The sequence below is a fragment of the Amblyraja radiata genome, chromosome 8 (genome assembly GCF_010909765.2).
Source record: "Amblyraja radiata isolate CabotCenter1 chromosome 8, sAmbRad1.1.pri, whole genome shotgun sequence".
Classification (NCBI taxonomy): Eukaryota; Metazoa; Chordata; class Chondrichthyes; order Rajiformes; family Rajidae; genus Amblyraja; species Amblyraja radiata.
In genome coordinates this window covers 56,916,850-56,942,651 of record NC_045963.1, presented here as the reverse complement: position 1 = coordinate 56,942,651, position 25,802 = coordinate 56,916,850, and the positions used below count along the sequence as shown (strand labels likewise).

Below are 25,802 nucleotides of genomic sequence, written 5' to 3'. Positions count from 1 at the left end.
CCACATCCCCCGATGCTGATTTTCCTTGTATATGAATGCAAAAAGCTCCTCTTGTGAGAAGGAGCTGCAGATGCTGGTTTAGACTGAAGATAGACACAGAAAGTGCTGGAGTAATTTAGTGGGTCAGGCAGCATCTCTGGAGAAAAGGAATAGGTGACGTTTCGGGTCGGAACCCTTCTTCAGTCTGAAACGTCACCTATTCCTTTTATCCAGAGATGCTTCCTGACCCGCTGAGTTACTGCAGCATTTTATGCCTATCTCAGGAAGTTCCCTTACCTACCAGTGTTTGGACTGAAAGACCAGGAACACCATGATAACTAGTCTGTTACAGGGTTAGCACAAAACAGGGGACAAGTGTCTGTTTCTGTTCACACCTGAGATTTTATTGCCACTGCTTGGCACTTTGGATTGAGCGGCTCTCCTCCATGTTTGAATGATTATGTTTAGTGCAAGAATCTTTTGGAGACATTTATTTGGAGAGAGCAGCTCATTGACGGATAATAAAGCATTAGTAAATGATAATAGCCTGTCAAATTCCACACAGTAATAATGTTTCAACATGTTATTAAGCCATTACAACATGCCAGGGTAGAAATTTGTCCTGTATACACTATAATTTAGAATATACTAAATCTGCCATGTGCTAGCACTTACACAGAGAACTCGACTTCTGAAATACAGTGCCATTAACATGGGTGAAACCAAGCGGCAGAAGAGAAATCAACACAAGGTCGCTCTAAATATTGCACGCGAGGCACAAACAACTTGGGGCAATTTCCTCGCAACTGGTTTCTGACTAGTTGATGCTGCCTCTCAGTGCTGGATGACATGGCTGCAACATTCCTGCAGCAACTGTGCTACAAAATGTAATGTATTGGCTGTGAAAAGTTGCAGAACATCCTGAGGCTTTGGGAGATCCTGTTGCTCTGAATGTATAAATGTGAACTGTTTACTATCAGGTCATAGAATCAGAGAGTCTTCGGCCCAACTTGACCACGCCGGCCAACATGTCCCATCTACACCAGTCCCACCTGCCTGCGTTTGGCCCATATCCCTCTAAACCTAACCTAATCATATACCTATGTAAATGTTTCTTAAACATTGCGATGGTACGTGCCTCAACTATCTCCTCCGGCAGCTCATTCCATACACCCACCACCCTTTGTGTGAAAACGTTCTACTATCAGCGGTTACAGCTTGGAAGACCATGCAGAGTCCACGTTAACTCTTGACTATTTTGGAAACGTTATGTGAAGTGAAGGCGGATTCGTGTTTCCATCACCTGACTTGGGAGTGGGTATAACCACCCTTGCAGCACCATAAATAACTGGTCTTCTACAGGTGTAGGAATGCTGGTTTAAACTGAAGATAAACAAAAAGCTGGAGTAACTCAGCGGATCGGACAGCATCTCTGGAGAAAAGGAATAGACGATGTTTCCGGTCGAGACCCTTCTTCAGACTGAGAGTCGTGGGGAAAGGGCAGGGTTACGCAAAGCAGGGGACCAGTGTCTGTTTCTGTACACACCTGAGACTTCATTGCCACGGCTTAACACTTCTGACTGTGCGGCACTCTACATCAGAAAGATTATGTTTTGTGCAAGAATCTTTGGAGGCATCTATATGTGAAAGATTAGCTCATTGACGGATGATAGACCAACCGTAAGTGATATTAGCCCGTCAGATTCCACCTACATGTGGGCAAGGGCTGCTCATGTTGGCCAAGGCTTCTGATCCTTTGCTGCTGATGTTGTCATCAGATCTCCCTCTGGGTCACAGACCACGACTTTGCAAACAGAGATGTGACGACGTTATTCTACCGCAGACTCCCATGTTTCCAGTTGTCTGCAGGTAATGCACAGGTCAAAACCCTCTGATAATTAGCCTGCCCAGAGCACTCTTGCTCTCTCTCTGAGCCTTTCACCTCCATTGTCAGTCAACCTGCACTCCAAGGAGCAGAATTTGCTGACACAGTTTACCTACATGATGGAACACTCTCCACTCAGTTCAGACACTTAATCACTGTGTACAGTTTGAAGCTGCCATTTTTGGTTGTCTACCTGATAAGTGAGCTTGATGACTGATCCATCACTCACTGAGCCGTAGGAAGCATAGCACTGCAATGGTAAATGATATCTGAAGAGACAGGTTCTCACTAGACCATGCATCTCAAAGTGCTCTTGATACTGCCCTCCCCCCCCCCCCCCCCCACCCCTTTGGCTATTTTCCTCTTGCATACCTGATGGTGCATACACACAGTAATGTAGCAGTTCAGTTAATGGACAATTAATCCAAGGGCCCGGACTAATGATCACAAGTTCATATCTCACCAAAGCACTTTTGAGAAACTGGGCTGTACTTAAAGATGTATGGAAATGCAATGCACGTACAAAATATTTCTGTGAAGTTTTGGATTGCTGTATAAACACGTCCTTAGGATCTTGTCTGATTCTTGTGGGATTCTTGCCATATTAGCATTGAGGGGAAAGGAATTCCTCCTTGGTGGAAAAGGAAGCAGGGGCCTCTTGTAATTCTTGTTCCAAGTGTAGAAAGGAACTGCAGATGCTGGTTTATACTGAAGATAGACACAAAGTGTTGGAGTAACTCAGTGGGTCAGGCAGCATCACCGGAGAAAATGGATGGGTGATGTTTCGGGTTGGGACCCTTCTTCTTGTTCCATTCATGGATGATCTTTTACCCCAGCGCCATTTTCCTGCACTAACCCCACATCCCTTGATTTCCTAAATACCCAAAGGTCTGCCCATCCTAGCCTTGAATGCATTCAGTACCTAATAATAATAATAATAATAAATTTTATTTTTGGGCGCCTTTCAGAAATCTCAAGGACACCTTACAGAGATTAACAGGAATAAAAAACATATAATCAGAATAAAATAAATAATAAAGACATCACAGAAACACAAATTAAAAACAGAATTCAGTCCAAAAACAAAAAAATCAAAAACACAATGTGAAAAGAGAGCAGCGGCAGCTAAAGCACGCCAGCGTCCACTCTCCCTTCCGCAAGCCATCTTGGACAAAGACTAACAGGATTACTTACAGACAAAAAAAAAATCAAAAAAAATCATCCCCCCACAATGGATACCACTGTGGGGGAAGGCACAATGTCCAGTCCCCAACCCCAAGTTCACCCAAAGTCAGGCCTATTGAGGCCACCGCAATTGCCTCTACGGAGGCCCGATGTTCCTGGCCGTTCTCACCGGGTGATCTTGCCCCGGCGTCGGGAGAGTCCTCTCAGCGGCTGGGCCACCTGGAACGGCCGCTTCCTAGCTGGAGACCGCGGCTTCCAAAGCCGACAAGGCCGTGCCGGCCTGGAGCTCCCAGGCTCCCGATGTTGAAATCGGCGCCGCCCGAGCCCGGAGGTGTCGAACACAGCGGACACAGCTCATCGGAGCTCCAGCGCGTCGATCCAGCGCGGCGACCCAGGCAAGGCATCGCCCGCTCCGCTCCGCGACAGCGCCCCAGCGCTGCGCCGCCACCGAGGCCGAGGTGCTGGGCGGTCCCCGCCAGGAAACGGCGCTCCAAGCCCGCTGGTAGGCCATGAGGACGGGTCGACGGGCAGCCCGGAGAAAAAGCTGCCTCACCAACCAGGTAATAATAATAATAATAATGGATGGGATTTATATAGCGCCTTTCTAATACTCAAGGCGCTTTACATCGCATTATTCATTCACTCCTCAGTCACACTCGGTGGTGGTAAGCTACTTCTGTAGCCACAGCTGCCCTGGGGCAGACTGACGGAAGCGTGGCTGCCAATCTGCGCCTATGGCCCCTCCGACCACCACCAATCACTCACACACATTCACACACAGGCAAAGGTGGGTGAAGTGTCTTGCCCAAGGACACAACGACAGTATGAACTCCAAGCGGGATTCGAACCGGCTACCTTCCGGTTGCCAGCCGAACACTTAGCCCATTGTGCCATCTGTCGTCCCGAGAGGTAGGGAGGTAGGGACCTAGAAGTAAAATTGCCCCCTACCCCCCACATTAAAAAGTCAATTTCTCCAACGGACGAAACACAGGACTTACTAAAAACTTTTTTTTAAAAAGCGAAGTAAACGGACGGCTGCTGGTTAGCAGCCGCTCCCCAAGATGGCTCCTCCTCCTACCTGCACCTCCACAGCCCTTTTGAGATACTAAAGATTCCCTACCCTTATTCTGAGACGATGACATTTGGCAGAGTACCTCACATCACTGTTATGCTCCCTGTAGTTTTATCGTGCCACGATCCTCATTAGCATGCTTTACTGTTGCAGAATATGATGGAAAATGTGTTGTGTAAACAGTGCTTCCTGTAGCAGCAGGTGCTGTTTCAAAAACACAAAAGGGCTTAACAAAGGGGGACGGATGATCAGGCGCTGCAGATAAAGAGTGGCATTTGATATAATGTGGAACTGGATCTTGGGCTTGGTGGATTGGAGCACGTGTGGCCTCATCTCATTCAATCGAAGCTGCCCGCTCTTTTCCTTCCCCTTGCTCTGGTCACCTCCTAGCGGGTGCACATCGTCCCCAGCCCTCCAGTAACTTAGTTGCTGTTGTGGTCACTCATTCTCAAGCATGTCCATGACATCTATTAGCGATAATTATCGACATGGCTGCTTGTACCTGGTCTGGGCTCGAATGTTTCTTCCAAACGGGTAATAGAAGTGCTGGGATGCCAATAGCATCAACGGTTCTTGATTTTTTGATGTTCCCTTTTCCTCCTTACATCCTCCTTTCTAGCTTCCTCATATCAAGGAGCATCGTTATTGATGTGGACACACCAGACAGGATGATCCTTGTTGTTGCCACGGGTATTGCCAATATCTAAACTTTCAGGGAGGTTCTCTGAGCGTCTTTGGATCTCTTTTTCCACCCACCATGCAATCGCCCAGTGAGCTCATGTTCGAGACGTGAGTTTGCCGTGGTTTGGAATCATTGTAGAGTGGGAGCATTTCTGTCAACCACTGGCGAAAGCGAACAGGACTGGGAGTTGGTATAACCCCTCCCTATCCCTCAGGAAAGCTCCGAGGCTACTGATGACTGCACCAAATGACTCTGGATTAGATGCATACCATATGATGTTCAGTTTTGGTCACCATCCTATAGGAAGGATGTTATCAAGGTTGAAAGGGTTCAAAGAAGATTCACCAGGATGTTGCCAAGACTCGACGGACTGAGCTATAGGGAGAGGTTGAGCAGACTAGGACTCTGTTCCTTGGAGCGGAGGAGGATGAGGGGTAATCTTATAGAGGTGTACAAAATCATGAGAGGAGTAGATTAGGTAAACGCACCGTCTTTTGCCCAGAGTAGGGGAATCGAGAACCAGAGGGCATAGGATTAAGGTGAAGGGGGAAAGATTTAATGGGAATTTGAGGGATAACTTTTTTACACAAAGAGTTGTGGGTGTATGGAACAATCTGCCTGAAGAGGTAGATAAGGCAGGTACTATCACAAAGTTTAAAAAACATTTAGAGAGGTACCTGGGTAAGGTAGGTTTAGAAGTTTGTGGGCTAAAGCAGGCAGGTGGAACTAGTGTAGAAGGACATGTTCGTCGGCATAGACAATTTGGACCGAAGGGCCATTTTCCACACGGTGTATGACTCTATATTTATTTAGACTAGCACGGGAGGTAGTTATACATTTAGCACACATCCCTTTTCAGAGAACAGTTGGGACTCATTCGTGGCTCAGGAGTCCCACACAAGTAGTTCTGCTATAATGCGTGTATCATTAACATTAATTCATCATAAATTCCTTGAAGATGGTGCCTGAAACCATCGGGGCTCTTGTGTGCTGACTCAGTGTGGTCTACTATCTTACACTCTTATACGTAATATGATTTTACCTAATGTATAGTAGAATTGTTGCTGAACTGTATGCAAAAACGAATTTCATTTTTCTCTGGTACTCCTGACAATAAAGTACCATTGAACTGGATATTATGTGATGGATGAATTAAGGAACACTGTGTAATATGCATGGCAAATTATTTATAATGCGATTTTGATCGGGAACTAGAAAACCCACTTGAAAGTTACTTTGGAAATTGACAAGCAGATTAGCGCTCGAGAAACAAAAAAATCAGTCTAGGGTTAAAAAAACTGTTTCCATGTGACCATCGTCTCTTAAACATAGTCTGTCGGTTACACTGCGGGAGGCCATAAAAACTGACAAGCAATCACTTCTATTGTCACCCTATTAAACAATGTAACATGCAGCCTTTAGGTTTTTTACTCAGTACAGTGGTATAAAGTTCTAGCTATTAAAAAGATCTATTGTTTTTGAAAATCCTGTGGGATTAAAATAATATTGTTATTGCAAGCCTGAAGCTCTCTTGCCCCTAAATCACTTTCCCCATTGACGCAATTTTTTATCTATAGCATGACGTTTCTCAGGAATGCAAGTATCTTAGGAACATAATACAACGTTTTTTAGGAGCTACCTGTACAGGTGAAGATGGTAAATTTACTGCTTTGATGACCTGACTGGTTTTGCAATGTCAAACCTGGTGTGACACTTGCCGTGTTGAATTCCAGAGTACTATCTGAATTCAGCATTGGATTTGACATTGCGGTCTTTGGAATGAGACGAGGCCCCTGGATTGCCTATGCAGTAACCAACTGCAGTGCCACTAGGAACAGGCATTTTGAGTGGAAGCTGGGTGCATACATGAGGAATAGAAGGTTAAACAGATGAGATGAAGATTATGGGGAGGCTTGGAGAATGAACATCAACAGTTTGGCATGGTGGTGCAGCATCAGCGGTAGCGGCCTTACAGCGCCAGAGGTCCGGGTTCCAACCTATCTATTTGTGCTGTCTATATGCAGTTTTTATGTTCTCCCTGTGACTATGTGTGCTTACTCTGGGTGCTCCGGTTTCCTCCCACACTCCAAAGACATACAGCTTTGTAGGTTAATTGGCTTTAGTAAAAAATGTAAATTGTCCCGAGTGTGTGAGATAGAGTCAGTGGTGGGGTGAACTAGGTCGGCACAAACTAGGTGAGCCGAAGGGGCTGTTCCCACATTTTATCTCCAAAGTCCAAAGGAAGCATTTTGGCCAAATGGTCGATATGTTGCGTGTTCTCTGCAAAATATTGCAAATAATGGCACATGTGGCAGTGGTTTGAGAAATATTAAACTGTTCTCTATGACTCCTGTGTGCTGAGTTGCTGTCTGTTTAATTATGCTGCACGCATTCTCCCTCGCTATTAACATATTTAAATATCCAAATATTAACTTCAGAATCGTGACTAGAATGTTTGGTTAGAAACCAGTCCTTTGTGTAACTTGAACTGAGTCCAGCTAGTGACTGGTTTATGTTTAGGATAGTATCGTGGTGAAGTTGAGGAACTTGAGATGAGGAAAAACTTTTCACCCAGAGAGTTGTGAATCTGTGGAATTCTCTGCCACAGAAGGCAGTGGAGGCCAATTCACTGGATGTTTTCAAGAGAGTATTAGATATAGCTCTTGGGGCTACCAGAATCAAGGGATATGGGGAAAAAGCAGGAACGGGGAACTGATTTTGGATGATCAGCCATGATCATATTGAATGGCAGTGCTGGCTCGAAGGACGAATAGCCTACTCCAGCATCTTAATCCGACTATCAGCTGACATTGTGAAATGTTGTTCCAGAGACTGGAGTTCTGATCAAACCATGGTAGCTGTGGAATTTCAGTTCAAGTCATTAAAACAAACGTTAGTCTTGGTAACAGTAGTGGTATTGGTTTATTAATGTCACATACACTGTGATACAGTGGAAAGACTTTGCATCGTTTGCTATCCAGACAAATCATACCACCCTTGAGCACATTCGATGGTGCAAAAGAGAAAAGAAACAAAGTGCAGCATATTAAAAAAAAATACACAAAGTGCTGGAGTATATCAGCGGGTCAGGCAGCATCTCTGGATAACATGGGTAGGTGACGTTTCAGGCTGGGACCCTGATTATTATGAGACAAAGCCTAACAAGTGGTGATTAAACACCAAAAGCTGGAGTAACTCTCTGGAGAGAAGGAATGGGTGACATTTCCCATTCCTTCTCTCCAGAGATGCAGCCTGTCCCGCTGAGTTACTTCAGCTTTTTGTGTCTATCTTCAGTGTCTACCTCCTGCTTACACAAGTGATAGGTGGATACTGGCGAGGTTTATGTATTTGATAGGCAGATCATTGGACACAGGCTAGAGGTGAAAAGACAAAATGTGCAAGATAAGGCTAAAAGAAATACAAATTGTGAAGCCAGAAGAAAGTCGGCTGGTAGGTAGTTTATAATCTAACGAGTCGTCAACAAGCCAAATGGGGAATGGTTTCCTTCTCTGAGTAACTAGAGAGCAAAGTTAGCTTCCTTTTATTATGACCCAGCAGGAGGCCATTTGGCCCATTGGTTCCCTGTTGGATCGGAGCAGAACAATCCATGTCCCATTCCTACTCTCCATTGCTATATGTCCTCCCTCACATTCCCATTAACACCCCTGTTGATTCCTTTTGGTAGTTGTTGAGATGCGAATTTGTAGCAGCCTAATAACCTTCCAGCACACTTTCCTAATGTTGGGGGAAACGAGAGCACCCAGAGGAAACACATACGGCCATGGGGAGAGTTTGCAAACTCCACACAGACAGCAACCGAGATCAGGATTGAACCAGGATCTCTGGAGCTGCAAGGCAGTAAAGCTAACTGCTGTGCCGTCATTATAAGGACAGTCCAGTTATTTGCAGGTCAATGTTACTGCGAGGAGAATTTAATTTGTAGTTCCAGATTTTACTAAATTCCGGATAAAACCTGGCACATCACCATCTGACGCACTCTGCAGCCAGCACTTCAGAGAACAGCTGGACTGACATCGAGACAGCTCCATGGGAACGCCCGGCATATTTGTCCGAAGGGCACCTGTCATACTTAGAATGTGGAATAGTACAGTACAGGAACAGGCTCTTCGGCCCATCTTGTCTATGCTGAACATGATCCCAATCAAATCTGCACATATTCTATGTACCTCCATTCCCAGCCTGTTCATATATCTGTCTAAATGCCTCTTAAATATTGTATTATCGTCTCTGCTTTAACTTTCCCTGGCAGCACATTCAAGGTACCAACCACTCTATGTGTTAAACAAAGTTCCTCATAAATCTCCTTTAAACATTCCCCCCTCTCACCTTAGATCTATGCCCTTTAGTATTTGACTTTTCCATCCTGGGAAAAAGTAGTTGCAGCCTTACAGCGTCAGAGAGCCAGGTTTGATCCTGAGTATGGGTGCTGTCTGTGTGACCGCGTGGGTTTTCTCCAGGTGCTGTGGTTTCCTCCCGCACTCCAAAGTATAGGTTTGTAGGTAAAGCGCATCTGGAAAGTATCGACTCATTAGGGATAATCACCATGTACAGTGGAGGTTGTTTTGATACTATCCCTGATTTCCCTTGTTATCCATGGATGCACTACCTTCCCTGATTTATTTTTTTGCCAAACTGGGATGAACAATTGTTGTAGTTCATCCATGCAGTCTTTAAATGCCTTCCATTGCATATCCACCGTCAACCCTTTAAGAATCAATTGCCAGTCTATCTTGGCCAATTCACGTCTCATACCCTCAAAGTTACCTTTCTTTAAATTCAAAACCCTTGTTTCTGAATTAACTATGTCACTCTCCATCCTAATGAAGAACTCAACCATATATGGTCACTCTTGCCCAAGGGGCCACGCACAACAAAGCTGCTAACTAACCCTTCCTCATTACTCAATACCCAGTCTAGAATAGCCTGCTCTCTCGTTGGTTCCTCTACATGTTGGTTTAGAAAACTATCCCGCATACATTCCAAGAAATCCTCTTCCTCAGCACCCCTGCCAATTTGATTCACCCAATCTATATGTAGTGTGAAGTCACCCATTATAACTGTTTTACCTTTGTTGCACGCATTTCTAATTTCCTGTTTGATGCCATCCCCAACTCCACTACTACTGTTAGGTGGCCTGTACACAACTCCCACTAGCGTTTTCTGCCCCTTAGTGTTTCGCAGCTCTACCCATATCGATTCCACGTCCTCCAAGCTAATGTCCTTCCTTTCTATTGCGTTAATCTCCTCTCTAACCAGCAATGCTACCCCACCTCCTTTTCCTTTCTGTCTATCCCTCCTGAATATTGAATATCCCTGGATGTTCAGCTCCCAGCCTTGGTCACCCTGGAGCCATGTCTCTGTGATCCCAACTATATCATATTCATTAATAACTATCTGCACATTCAACTCATCCACCTTATTACAAATGCTCCTTGCATTGAGACACAAAGCCTTCAGGCTTGTTTTTACAACACTCTTACCCCTACTAGTAGGCGGGTTTAATGAGTTGAGGGTACACAAAATTGCTGGAGAAACTCAGCGGGTGCAGCAGCATCTATGGAGCGAAGGAAATAGGCGACGTTTCGGGCCGAAACCCTTCTTCAGACTGATGGAGGGTGGGGGGGAGAAGGAAGGAAAAGGGGAGGAGGAGGAGCCCGAGGGCGGGCGGATGGGAGGGTGGGAGGAGACAGCTAGAGGGTTGAGGAAGGGGAGGAGACAGCAAGAACTAGCAAAATATAGTCCTTAATGAGTTGAGTACAGGGTTATGTCAAGAGTGTTTTATTGTCTTATGGCACACTAACACTATCCTGCACACTAAGGATAATTTACCATTTTACCAATCCAATTAACCTCCAAACCTGTACGTCTGGGAAGAAACCGGAGATCCCGGAGAAAACCCACACAGATCACGGGGAGAACGTACAAACTTAAAAAAATATATAACATATTATTATATTATTATAATATTGTGATTATATATAAGTTGCCTGAGCAATGGGGACTTCTGCCTCTAATCTCAGTCACAACGCAGTTATCAGTTTCCATTGCGAAAAAAAAAGAGAAATTCCTAGAATCCTTAGATAGAGTGTTTCTGTTGTAGAAGAGTGGCTCATTATCAGTCACTGTAACTATCTGCTTCTGACATTGGACAGTGTGACTGAATGAGTCACAAGAGACTGCAGATGCTGAAAACTTGAGCAAAAAACAAACTGTTGGAGCAACACAGTGGTTCAGGCAGCATCTGTGGAGACATATGGACATACAGGTTCACCACCAATTTTCCGGTAACTGGCCGTCTGCTTCCCCCCTCCCCCTTAATCCGGACGAAGTCCCCCCAAAAATGTGGCGTCCTGGCTGTGTGAAGCGGCGAACTCAAAGTCATTGGGGCTTCCTCGCCGATCGGTGGGTCGAATTTGCCCCCAGCTGCCGGCAGATCCGTTCCCATTGCCGACTTTGCGGGCCGTTATCTCGGCCCCTCAAAGCCGTGACCTCTGGTCGGGAAAAAAGGATGATCCAGAAAAGTTCTGAAACCAAAGGTGCCGGAAAAGCTGGTGAACCTGTGCTTTGGGTTGGGACTGTTCTTCAGACCCCATTTTCAATTCATCACTCCTCTTCTTTCCCCCTCACCGCTCCTTTCCACCCACTGTTGTTCCCTCTGATTTCACACCTCTTCCTCCCCTATCCGGCAGCACATCCGCACACTTTTATCCCTATTTCACCTCCAGCCTTTAGTATCTCCACTCGTCTGCCAATTATCCTCCTCACCTGAATCCACCTATCACTAAACCAGTTCTTGCCCAGCCTCGTCCCTTCACCCCTTTCTACCAGCTGTCTCCCCTTCGCTCTGTCAGTCTGAAGAAGGGGCCCAGTCTGATATATCGTCTGAAGAAGGGTTTCGGCCTGAAACGTCGCCTATTTCCTTCGCTCCATAGATGCTGCTGCACCCGCTGAGTTTCTCCAGCATCTGCAGTTCCTTCTTGAACACTGATATATCGTCCGTCCATTTCCCTCCACAGATGCTGCCTGACTCGCTGAGTTCCTCCCACAGTCCAAGTCTGTAGCAGTGACTGACGAAATGGTGTGTAAGCTCCCCCTTGTGGTTCCTGGTGGAAGTGCAGCTCTGGTCTCAGAATTCAGGTCCACAACCTTGCTCTGTGCATTATGTGCTCTGTGCTCATAACCTGGCTGTGATCTAACATTCTCTTATTACTGTCTGCTGAAAGGTTGCTAATTGTCTGCAGCATTTCCTGCATCACTCTGGAGGGGCTGTCCAGGGGAGAGGCAGTACGTTATGGAGGCCAAACAGGATGGGAGTGGAGGGCTCACCCTGCAGCGCACGCCTGGGTTAATTACCCCAAACCAGCCATGATTAGTGACAATCTCAGCAGCTGACCACAGTGCTAAATCCACGTGCCTGGACAGCCAGTAACTTTAGGCAGTGGTGCAGACCAGGTGGGTGTGAAAGGTGCACACTTCATTACACATGAAATTAGATGGGGCGTCTTTGTAGACGTGGTCAAGATGGGCTGAAGGGCCTGTTTCCATGCTGTATGACTCTACGATGATCTGAACTGATGGGACTGATTGAACAAATGAGTCCTCTTGATCCCCACGCAAGATGTCTTCACATCAGTTGGATGTGGATGGAGTAGTGTAGCAGATGCTGGTTTAAACTGAAGATGGACACAAAATGCTGGAGTAACTCAGCGGGACAGGCAGCATCTCTGGAGAGAAGGAATGGGTGACTTTTCCCATTCCTTCTTTCCAGAGATGCTGCTTGTCCCGCTGAGTTACTCCAGCCTTTTGTGTCTTTCTTTGGACTTGGGTGGACTTGATCTTCAGCCTTCAATAGCCAGCAGGGGGAAGAAGCAAGGAATGTTAGCACAAGGCATTGGGTTGCAGCCCAAGCCTCCACTTTGTCGCTGTGAAGCATCATCAACAATGTGTCAGTAAAGGGCTGCAACAGGGTGGTGCAGCAGTAGATTTGCTGCTTTACGGCGCCAGAGACCCAGGTTTGGCCCTGACTATGGATGCCGTCTATACGGAGTTTGTACGTTCTCCCTGTGACTGGGTTTTCTCCGGGTGCTCCGGTTTCCTCCCACACTCCAAAGACGTTCGGGTTTGTAGGTTCATTGGCTTCGGCCCAACTTGCTCACACCGACCAACATGTCCCATCAATACTAGTCCCATCTGCCTGCGTTTGGCCCATATCCCTCCAAACCTGTCCTATCCATGTACCTGTCTGAATGTTTCTTAAATGTTGCAATAGTCCCTGCCTCAACTACCTCCTCTGGCAGCTCGTTCCATACACTCATCACCCTTCATGTGACAAACGTAACCCCTCAGATTTCCATTAAATCTTTCCTCCTTCACTTTAAACCTGTGTCCTCTGGTTCTCGTTTCCCCTACGCTGGGCAATAGTGTCTACCCGATCTATTCCTCGTATGACTTTATACACCTTCAGCTTCACTTTGTCAGGAAAAAGGTGCAAATGCAGATAAAGGAGGTGTGGAGGGAGGCGGGTAAAGTTGGAACGCTCTATGCCCTCTCAAACAGCAACCAACTCTAGCTGTTCACTTCCTGGACTCCAAGCAGGATCGGGAAGGAATGACAGCCCTTTTTTTATCCCATCTGTTGTGGTGGTATCTCGGGAATCATTGATCCGTGTCAGCTTTCCCTCACCTCCCCCACACTGCCATAGAGCGGATGATAGGTCATTGTGTTTTTCCTGTGGAGGTTTGTACTGTTGTCCTGTGCATTCTCCGGGGTCAGTGCTGACCAAGAGCAGCTTGCGCACAAACACGGCCCTCCATGAAATAACAGGAAGTCACAGTGTTGGTACAGCTGCTCGGGGCTTTCCTCCATCCACTGCCAGCTCCTCAATTTCAGCAAGACGGAGGAGCTGGTCATGGACTTCAGGAAGCAGGGTGGAGTACATGTCCCAGTCTGCATTAAAGGTGCTGAAGTGGAGATGGTTATTGACTTCAAGTTCCTGGGCTTTAATATCAGGAACAATTTGGTCCTGGTCCAACCACACTGATACGAGGGCCAAGAAACGACACCAACAACTCTACTGAAGCTGAGGAAATTTGCCGTGTGTCCAACGACTTACCAATTTTTACCGCGGCACAGTAGAAAGCACCTAATTGGGAAGTGTCACAATTTCTTTTGGCAACTACTCTTCTGAAGAACCAGGAGAAGACCACAGTGGTGCAGCGGTAGAGTTGCTTCCTTACAGCGCCAGAGACCCGGGTTCAATCCTGACTACGGAGTTTTACGTTCTCCCTGAAACAGCGTGGGGTTTCTTCAGGTACTCCGGGTTCTTACCACATTCCAAATACATGCAGGTTTGTAGCTTAATTGGTTTTCTGTAAGTTGTCTGTGGTGCGTACGATAGAACTAGCGGCTAGAACTAAATTCCAAAGTTGTGGACGTAGCCCAGACCATCTCGCAAATCAGCTTCACTCTGTTTATTTTCTCTCTTGTACTACCTGATGTCATCGTATGGTATGATTTGCTGTGATTTGTTCGGCACGGAGTAGAAGGGCCGAGATGGCCTGTTCCGTGCTGTAATTGTTATATGGTTATATGGTTATAACATGCAAACATTTTTTTACAGCATCTCAAAACACGTGACAATAATAAATCAATGCCAGTAATATAGCTACACATATACTAGCTATAAGTCCTGCTTTTCATTGAACATTATACTTCCCATTATTAAATTAATGGAATGTATGCTGTATTCACCGATTAATAAAAACCATGAAACTGTTATTATATTGATGGCTTGAAATATGCTTTAACAATGTATAGGAGAATTTGCATAAAGTTAGATTTTCGTAAGTCTGGGAGCCCTGATGAAGGATTCCACCTTTAATTCTCACTTACAAACAGTGCATCAACCAGTGTTACACAGACTCTGCCTCAGCTGTTGCCTTGTTGCCTTGTTCCATTGCCCTTGCCCCCAGCAATTTCCACTCGCCCTGAAGGTCTTTCAGCTCACTTCACGTTGCAATACAGTCGCCGGTGGCCTATCATATTCTCGCTGTGACTGCAGCCCCTGTTTATGTATCTGATAACGTCTTCCTGTCTCTTGCTCTGATCTCCAAACTGCTGCTTCTTCGGATCCATGTGAGGAAAGGAGGTGAGGGGGATGGGGATGCAGTTGATGACCATGATGGCCCTTCACTGTGTATGATGGATGGACCAACGCTCTGATTGCTTTCACATGAATATTCTGCGTGTCATTGAGCTATACAATGCGGAAACAGGCCTTTCGTCCCACCTCGCCCATGCCGACCAAGTTGGCATTCTGGGCTATACACATTTACTTGCATTTGGTCCATATCTCTCTGAACCTTTCCTGTCAATATATCTGTCCCAATATTTTATGAAAGTTGTAATTTGATCAACCTCTGGACAAATATGGACTGTCCTCATGAGTGAAAAAAATTCCCCTTGAGGTTCCTCTTAAATCTCCTCGTCTCACTTCATGCTTATGCCCTCTAGTTTTGGAACTCTGTGTAAAAGACTAAGCGTTCACTTCACCCATGCCCCTTATGATCTTGTATACCCCAATAAGGTCATTCCTCAGCCTCCTGCTTTCCAAATAAATATGTTCCAATCAATTTAACCTCTCCCTATAACTCAAACCCGCAAGTCCAGGTAACGTCCTGGTGAATATCTTCCGCACCCTTTCCAACATAATAGACTCTGACTGGAATACCCCATTCACAGTTGTTGATCAATTAATTTATTTCAGAGGGTGACTGCTTTTCACAAACAGCACAGAAAGATTGGTTCCCGTCTCAGGATCACCCAATGGAATAAGAATAAAATAAGGTATACAAGATGACGCCTCTTTGCATGCAGGTCCCAGAAGAGAATCCGCTATTGTACCCTTTATCTGTACTATGGAAGGCTTGAATGTCTTCAAGTGTAGTCTTTTCTTTGATTGGATAGCGTGTAGACAAAAGCTTTTCATTGCACCTCAGTACACGTGACAATAATAAACTAAAGTAAGATTGACAAGAGGAAAATGGCACTAGTCAAGTGCAGTGAAAACAAATGAGAGGCCAGAGGCAAGCATAGCTTCCAGGTTAATAGGGGTCAGAGGTCAGTTTGCTGCAAGGCAAATTGAAACACAATGCAGCGATATATCTCAGGGCAAGTACTTTTTCAGATTGGCCAGAGCTGGGAGTATTTTTTCAGTCTGACCCTGGTTTGTAAATCTCAAAATCGGTTCCAAAGATCCTGAAACTCCTGCAGAGCAGGCACGCTAGATTGGCCCAGGTCAGTGGGGCCTCAGGCAACACCGTGGCTCAGCGGTAGAGTTTCTGCCTTACAGCGCCAGAAACCCCAGTTCGACCCTGACTACGGATGCTGTCTGTACGTTCTCCCTGTGGCCGCGTGGGTTTTTCCGGGTGCTCCGGTTTCCTCCCGCACTCCAATGACATACAGGTTGTAGATTGATTAGCTTCGGTAAAATTGTAAATTGTTCCTAGTGTGTGGGGCAATGCTAGTGCACGCGGATCGCTGGTCGGTGCGGACCCGATGGGCCGAATGGCCTGTTTCCACGCTGTATCTGTATTGTCTAAAGGTCAGTGGGGCGATTTTCATTGGAGGTGGTCTTTCCGATAGCTACAGGTGCCATGTGCTGTCGTTCTGGGAATTCCAGAGAAGGCCGCTATCAGCTTATAGAAGTGGGCATCTGGTGCTTCTGGGCTATTTAGCCGGGATGATGTGCTTATCATGGGAAGGGTTGTGATTGCAATTTTTTTTCACTACAACAATTTTATAGTTCTCTGAATTTGTTGACCCAAGGATTCCCAATCCATTGGCCACCCTTAATTGAGCTGACGGCCCAGGTTGGCCGAGGTCAGTGGGACCATTCACATCGAATTATAACCACTGGACAGTTGCATAACAGGAAGGGGAGTCACTTGCAAAGGGCATGCTGAGGTGATGGTCATAGGTTTGGTCTGGGGTTCAAGATGTTTGTACGGTGTGTATGTATCGCTAGCATTGCCACTGTCAACTGCCCATCTCTACTGGCCCTGAAGAAAGGAAAGATACACTCATAGGACTAAATAGCGCTTACAATTGTTGCAAGCACCACTCAAAGGTTGCAAAGAATGCCGAATAGGATGCAATAGATCTGCCAGCATGGTGGCAATGGGCTGAATGGTCTCATGTGGCATCATGTTCTATGTCAGGTTAGTTTCTCTCCCAGGTTAGTTTCATCGGACAAACAAAGGAACATTTTTTTACAGGATTGCCCTTCCAGAATAAATCCTGAATGTAGTAATTGTGGTATTCTGTTCTTGGTGCATTTGATAATTAAACACTCCTGATTCTCTCTTGACTTTTGACTCTCTTGACTTAAATCATGAAATGAATAGATAGGGTGAATGCACAGAGAAACGTTACCCCAAATAGTGGAATTTAGAATCCGAGGGCAGAGTTTAGTTTAGTTTAGAGATACAGCTTGTACACAGGCCCTTCGGCCTACAGACCCCATGCTAACCAACAATCACCCTGCACACTAGTTCTATCCTAGTCTCCAGGGACAATTTATTGAAGCCAATTAACCCACAAAACTGCACGTCTTTGGAATTTAGGAGGAAACCAGCGCACCCGGAGCAAACCCATGAGGTCACAGAGAGAACATACAAACTCCACACTGACAGCACCTGTGGTCAGGATCGAACCCGGGTCTCTGGTGCTGTAAGGCAGTAGCTCTACCACCCTAACAGGTTTAAGGAGAGAGGGGAAAAAAATAGGAAAAAATAGGAAATATTCTATTAGGAATAGGAATAGGATTAGGAATAGGAAAAATAGGAAAATAAATAGGAGCCTGAGGTGATAGTATTTTGAATTGTATCTTACGAAGTTGCCACACCACACTGTGAGGCGGAATTAGGAAAAGTAGCAGCTAAAATGCTTTCTCAGGGAAATGACATAAATTTAAAACTCTGCCAAATGTCCCCCCTTTGCAGTTGGTTGAATAATCAATGAGGTGCTTTTGTGTTCTGGAATGCTGGTGCTTGTAATGGAAATGCCCCTGGATGGAAATGGACAATCCCTGTCAGATAACAATTGATTATTGGATAGCTTCCTTTAAAGTCCTCACTTCAGGGCAGTTGTCAAGCAGTTTAGGATAAATTGTGAATATTGGAGTCGGCAATGTAGAGAAGAACGAGTGGGATTGAGCTTTTAAAAAGACTATTGCTCTGACGGTTAGGAAATGGCAAATGGATAAAAATACCGCATAGACATCTGACTCACCGAGTAATGTCTGACCAATTTCCCTTCTAATCACTCGGATCACACAAAGGGTGGAGGGTGTATGGAACGAGCTGCCGGATGAGGTAGTTGAGACAGGTTCTGTTGCAACGTTTAAGAAACATTGAAGGAGAGTACATTCTCCCTGTGGCCGCGTGGAAACAAGAAGGAGAGTACCAGTGACCTCATAGGACCTTCTAGGACCACGTGTTGATCATGCTGCGAGTTTGAGTCGAGGGAAAACTAGTCTAAACTCGCAGATTAGATTGCCGCGGTGGGACAGTCCCTTAACTCTCCTTCATGCTTGAGGGAAGTTCCCGCATAATCGCGGCCTCAGTTTGGTCGAGGAAAAATTTTCAGCATGCTGAAAATCTTTTCGCAAGTAAAATTTGGTCGGCATGGTTCTTTTGACCTCGTAGTGCAGTGGAGTGGGGTCGCTAGGCAGTCGAGGGCAGCCATAAGCAATCTCCTTTGCTGACCGGTCATTTTAATTGGCTCATTGGAGTTTTTGGAACCAAGGAAAACCGACCAGTAATGTTAAATGCCCGCTAAACTTTATTAAAAGTTGTCTAGCTTCTTAAAAGTGTTTCCACTCCTTCTCCCCCCCCCCCACCTTCTCTCCCCGTGCTCTCTAAAGGACTTACCATACACTGTGCAGCCGTCTTTTACCTCCCTGTTCATCGCGGGTGTGAATTTCAGACAGCGCTCCCCCGCATTCCCTGGCCCCCGCCTTTGCGGTGTGTGTGTGTGTGTGTGTGTGTGTGCTGACAGTCGATCCAGCTCGCAGTTTCATCGCTGACGGTTGATCCGTCTAGAGGTTTTTCAGGTGAGTGCCCTCGAGCTTGAAGGTCGAAGAAAGTTGCTGAAAAGTCGCGTTAGTGGGACAGGCCCTTTAGACAGGTAAAGGGATGGGACAGGTTTAGAGGGATATGGGCCATAAGCAGGCAGGTGGGACCAGTGTAGGTGGGACATGTTGGCCAGTGTGGGCAAGTTGGGCGGAAGGGCCTGTTTCCATTCTGTATCACACTATGACCCTTTCCCCCCACCCCTTCAGCTCATTTGAGCCCCGGTTCCCACGTTCCCTTTAAACTTACCTGCTTCACTGGGAAATGTATTATAATACAGAGTAACATCTTTAAGAACTGGCAACAAAATTATGTTTGGGTGTTAACATGAGTGGTCTAGAGAGTGGTTGTTGTATTAACCAGTAAGTGGACCCAAAGGGAAATCACGGGGCTGATGGCAGAGCAGTGATAAGGGACAGCCCTGAGGATCAGTCGTTCCATCGAGGTTGTAAAAAGTTAATAGCTGTATTAAAGTAGTTGTAGGTTTCGATTGCAATGAGTTTCATGACCATAGAAAGTAAGAGCTGGAACAGGCTGCCTGGCCTTTCTGGTCTCCGCTATTATCTATCTAAATCATCATCAATCTTCTACCTGAGCGCCATATTCCAGCACTTGTCCCCCTTTCTTCCGATTCTGACCCGCTGAGTTACTCTAGCATTTTGTGTCTATCTTCAGTACAAACCAGCATCTGCTGTTCCTTCCTACTCAGCCATCATAATGTCTCCATGTTTGATTAATTATCAGACGCTACAGCAAACCATGTTTCCGTTGTGCTGTGTAGCCAGAGTGCAGTGTCAGCGATCACTCGATGGTGAGGACACGCGGGAGTGAATCAGCAGATGATGTGGGCAAACTGCAACATTCCTTACCATCATGTAATGACACCTGCTACCTCAGTCGGTGCCATGACATCATTATATGGCAAGGAATGCTTCAGTTTATCAACATTATCTGAACCTTAAAATGGGGAGTTGCTGAGCCCTTGGTGTGACATGAATCATGGGCTACCACGAACGAGGTGTGCTTATCACTGCAGCAAGTTGTCTGCTCTGTTTACCACATAACAATGATGATGGCACTTCAGAATTTAACTGCCTTGAGCTCTACTTAAAACAGTTAAAGCAGCCTGTTATTGATTCCTTCCCCTTACCACGAGGCTAGTAGCTTTGAATTCCTGTGCTTTATCATCGCATATAGATATAATCATCAACAAAATGTGCCAGCGCCTCTACTTTCTTAAATTTAAAGACATTTGGTGTCTCATTGGAAACGCTAACAAACTATCTGCACTAGGTAAAGTTCTGTAGTAATGTACTGTAGAAAGTATCCTGTCTGGTTGCCTCATGGCTCGGTACGTCAATCCCAATGCATAAGAGCCAGAGGTTGCAGAGAGTGATGGACTCAGCTCAGTTCCACAGGAGAGTCGGATTGTCAAGGAAGACTCTCTCTAACTTCTACAGGTGCACAGTCGAGAGCATGCTGACCGGTTGCATCGTGGCTTGGTTCAGCAATTTGAGCGCCCTGGTGAGGAAAAGACTACAAAGAGTAGTAAACACTGCCCAGTCCATCATCGGTTCTGACCTTCCTTCCATCGAGGGGATTTATCGTAGTCGCTGCCTCAAAAAGGCTGGCAGTATCATCAAAGACCCACACCATCCTGGCCACACACTCATCTCCCTGCTACCTTCAGGTAGAAGGTACAGGAGCCTGAAGACTGCAACAACCAGGTTCAGGAATAGCTACTTCCCCACAGCCATCAGGCTATTAAACCTGGCTCGGACAAAACTCTGATTATTAATAACCACTTTCTGTTATTTGCACTTTACCAGTTTATTTATTCATGTGTGTATATATTTATATCATGGTATATGGACATATTTATCTGTTTTGTAGTAAATGCCTACTATTTTCTGTGTGCTTAAGCAAAGCAAGAATTTCATTGTCCTATACAGGGACACATGACAATAAACTCACTTGAACTTGAACTTCCCCCCCCACTCCTCCTTCCGCCCCCCCCCCCCCCCCCCCATCGTAAACATCTGCATGTGGCACTGCCCCAAGAAAGTGGCATATATCAACTAAGACCCCACCATCTGGGCCATGCTCTCTTCCCTTAGCTACTGCCAAAGCTGAAGTACGGATGCTTAAAGTCCCACCATGTTCAGGAGCAGCTACTTCCTCGCAGTCATCAGGTTCTTGAACTGCCCTGCACAATCCTACTCTTACATCGGTAACTGCTCACTACCGACCACCTCTTGTATTATCATGGACCTGTTTTCTCATTGTATTTTTGCTCGTGTGTCTTGTTTTGTTTTTGCAGCATTTTTTCTTTTTACTGTCTTTAGAATTGATGTACAACTAATGTTTATGTTTTTGTGTGTTGTTTGGGTCTATGTGCCTGTGGTGCTGCTGCAAGCAAGATTTTTTATTGTCCCTGTGTACTTCACTGTACTTGTGCATGACAACAAACTCAACTTGACAACTATCTATTTATTGCTATTTTAACTACTGATCTTTATTAGACCTGACCTCCAGGCACAGCTGTAAGCACAAACAAAACATGGCAGCGTGGCAGCCTGAAATGGCTGGGATTGCAGCCGCCACCTTCTCCAGCATACTGATAACATGTTCAATCACCTGAGAGCAAACTTGAGAAACTTAGAGCTGGGCACAAAATGCTGGAGTAACTCAGCAGGACAGGCAGCTTCTCTGCACAGAAGGAATGGGTGACATTTCGGATCAAGACCATTCTGCAGACTGAGATTCAGATGAGAGGGAAATTAGCAATATGGAAGGGTGCATGGAGCATGTGAAAAGGACATATCAGAAAACCTGTAGTTCAGAAGTCTGAAGAAGGGTATCAACTCGAAATGTCACCCATTCCTTCTCTGCAGGGATGTTGCCTGTCCCGCTGAGTTACTCCAGCATTTAGTGTCTATCTTCAGTGTAAACCAGCATCTGCAGTTCCTTCCTATACATTAGAGCAAGTCTGAAGAAGGGTTTCGGCCCGAAACATTGCCTATTTCCTTCGCTCCATGGATGCTGCTGCACCCGCTGAGTTTCTCCAGCTTTTTTGTGTACCTTCGATTTTCCAGCATCTGCAGTTCCTTCTTAAACATTAGAGCAAGGCAGCTGTTTTAAAGGGAGATCAGGGTCTACTGTGTTCTTTCACTGCTGTCCAACCTAAGGGTTATACTAATAGTTGGTTATTGACCCAAAGATGCAAGAAGGTGAACACAATCCCCGTTCTCATCAGTGGAGTTGCTGCAGAGATGGAAAACAGCTTCAAATTCCTTGGCATCCATATCACCAACACTTCACACTGATCCGCTGATCAAGAAAGCACATCAGTGTATTTACTTTTTTAGGAATCTGAGAAGATTCAGCATGCCCATGAGGATTTTCTCAAATGTGTATAGATGCGTCATAAAAGTATTCTGACGGGATGCATCTCACTCTGGTAAGCAACTGCTCTGCTCTTGACTGCCTGAGTGGTGAACGCAGTCCAGTCCAACACAGACTCATCAGTGCCTTCCATTCAGTCCATATTCACAGTGCGTTGCTTCAGGAAGGCTGGAAGTATCGTCATGGATGCCTGGCTACCCTGGCCATTCCCTTATCTTTCTTCTACCTTCAGGGAGAAGATGCAGGAACATGAAAGCCCAGACATCCAGACTTAAAAACAGCAACTTCCCCACTGCTCTTCAACTCCTGAAACAAACACCTCTTTCACACCTCATGCCCTGAGATTCTACCATGTACTTCCACTCTTAACTCTACCTCATTCAGTTATTCTGTTGTAGTTTCATATTCTTTTCCACTACGTGTATTTACACTATTATTTTTCACTATTCTGCTGATTTTTTGAAGTGGTATTTATTGTAGTATTTATCATTACTGTATACTCTTTACTCCGTGAGCTTCATGTGAATAAGTAACTTCTTGGTTAGTAAGGGTATCAAAGGTTATGGGGAGAAGGCAAGAGAATGGGGTTGAGAGAGAAAGATGGATCAGCCATGATTGAATGGAGGTGTGGACTCGGAGGGCTGAATTGCATAATCCTGCTCCTATGACTTATGAACATATCATTGTATGTTGATGTACATGACAATAAACGAATCTGAATCTGATCTATCAGGTGAAAGGGGCAGACCTCAGGTTGTGGAAATGTGACTTTTTGCTTTTCACCCTAGTGTTTGATTATTCTATTCCTTTGCCTGCTCCTTTCATCTGGGCTTTCTCTCTCTCACACCTATATGCACAGGCAGACGTTAAAACAAAGCACACACTCATTTGTAGGCACTCAGGCACGTATACATTTTCACAGACGTGCTCACACACATTCTCGTGCACGTGGGCGCACACTCATGTGCAAGCGCAGCGGTGCACACTCACTCACACCCGGAAAAGCAGCACAGCTGCTGCCTCACAGCTCCAGTGACCCGGGTGTAATCCGGACCTCTGCTGCTGTCTGTGTGGAGTTTCCCTGTGACCTTATCTGTTTCCACCAGGGGGGAGTTGATGGGAATGTGGGGAGAAAAGGTTACAAAGTAATTTAGTGGGGAGCGGGACTGCTTTCTGAGCTGACATAGACACGATGAGCAGAAAGGCCTCATTCTATTGTCATAGAGGAAAATATGTGGTAATACACTTCTGCATACACAAAGTTTCCCTGCCCTATTTCAACAGAAATAATCAATGTCACACAAGTTGACCCGTGGGCAGTGGAACCATTGTAGAATCGATCTGATGACTCCGATGCGTTGAAGAGGAACACCAGTTTGGAGGTTTCCCCTTTCAGTGCAAGTGTCCATCGCCACATGGTGACCCAGCCTCCAGCCACACAGTGCTTCATTGTTGGCAAAGCACAGAGGATCGTTCTGACAGGGAGCTGCAGTAAATGGTGGCTCGCATTCAAGAGAAGTGGGGGGAAGGTGGAGACCAAGGAGAAGTGCTTTATCGGGAAGGAAATGGCATCCTGAAAGACTGGAAACAAAAATCGTCATTTAAGCGTTACTTAGAACATTGGAGACAGAAAAGTACTGCACATGAACAGGCCCTTCGGCCCACAATGTCTATGTCAAATACGATGGCAAGTTAAACTAATCTCATCTGCCTGCATGTGAGCCATATCCCTCCATTTCCTGTGGCTGTCTAAAAGCCTCTTAAATGCCACTATCATATCTGCCTTTACCACTTACTGTGGCAGCTCGCTCCAGGCGTCACCCACTCTCTGTGTAAAAATAATACTTGCCCCACACATCCCCTGTAAACTCTGCTCCTCTCAGATTAAAGCTCTGCCCTCCAATCATCAGCATTTCCATCCTGGGATAAAGGTTCTGACTGTCTGTCTATCTATCTGTGCCTCTCATAATTCTGTCCAGTCTCCCCTCATCCTCCAGCTTTCTATAGAAACCAATTCAAGTCTGTTCAGCCTCTCCTTGGAGTTCTGTGGGGATCACTGGATGTGGCATCAGGCTACCTGCGTGGCTGAGGAAGGGTAAAGTTTGGACAACGTCCTGTCACCTGTCTTGGGCACAAAAGGCTGCCGTTAATTAAAACATTTTAAACATAGTAACTGGAAATCTGAAATAAAGACAGAAAATGCTGGACACATTCAGCAGGTCAGGCAGCATCAATTGGGGGGAAAGAGAGTTAACGTTTCAGGAATGGAAAGAGGGGAAGCTAGTCATTATCAGTGCTGTTGGTGCCTCTGTAGGTTTCTGTGGCTGATTGGTTTTCATGGTGCTTTGCATGGAGGTAAACTTGACAATAAGCTGTGTAGGGCAATTAAAGGATTGACGAATTATTGGTAGAAATCAGAATACAGAGGTACAAAGCAGGCTCCCATCTTACACCATTTCACATCTTACACTGGCACACAAAAGAGAAAGGGTTACATTTGTGCCCCTCAATCCCAGTGTAGGGCCAGCTAAGTTCAGTTACATTGAATTGACTTGAGTTTGTGTTTAGTTGTCACGTGTACAATGAAAAGCTTTTGTCGTATGCTAATCAGTCAGTGGAAAGACAACATATGATTACATTCGAGTATTTTGCTGCTGAGTGTGATGCATGGCTGCTGCGGGTGAAGGCAGCTGAGTTTGGACCCTGTGGAGGATGGTGGATGGCCGTGTGGGTCTGTGGTGGGCACGGTCTGAAACGGGGCAGATTAAGGGAAGGAGACTTGCATGTGATGGGGTGGGATTGACAGTGGAGCAGGGCAGGAGCGCCTGGAAGGGCAAATGCCAGAAGGAGACTGGGATTAGGGGTGCGATGGCCGAGCGAGGGTTAGGGACAGAAAATAGGTGCAGAAGTAGGCTATTCGGCCCTTCGAGCTGACTGGGTGAGGAGGTGATTGTGTGTGAAGAGTGACTGAGATCCACTATTGATGTCACACTGGTTGCATTTCCCATCTTGGGCAGTTCCTTGGACAAAACACGTGGTCGACCCCTGCGACCATTTCTCAGTAGCTTGCTTTGTACCCGTGTGCTGAATTATTTAGAGAGGTAGTGCTAGTGGGCACACCCTTTACACAGAACTCCAGGAGTCAAAGGTAAGCTGGAAGAGGCTGCTTTATCCTAAACATAATCTGATCGGACGACTTCCCTCTGGGTTGTTGCTGAATGGATCCTGTACTTTCTCTTTTTTCTTGCTGCCTCTTTGCTCTTTTTCACTCATCCATTTTCCCTTTCTTTCTCTCTCTCTCTCTCTCTCTCTCACTCAATCATTTTCCCTTTCTTTCTCTCTCTCTTTCTTTCTTTAGACTTTGGCTCTAAGGCCCACCGAGCGATCACCCCGTACACTAACACTATCCTACACACAAGGGACAATTTACAGAAGCCAATT

General features: G+C 45.8%; 1 protein-coding gene and 1 long non-coding RNA gene across 4 annotated transcripts in view; one reads left to right on the top strand and one right to left on the bottom strand.

Moving 5' to 3' along the window:
* Positions 1–25,802, top strand: part of nhsl1 (NHS like 1) — a 233,082-nt gene that overhangs the window by 95,288 nt on the left and 111,992 nt on the right. The window lies entirely within an intron of this gene.
* On the bottom strand, positions 8,151–20,691 carry LOC116976260. The gene is made up of 3 exons (XR_004412912.1): positions 20,681–20,691; positions 15,727–15,733; positions 8,151–8,341 (listed from the first exon to the last, which is right to left on the bottom strand). It is a non-coding gene; the product is annotated as an uncharacterized LOC116976260 (long non-coding RNA).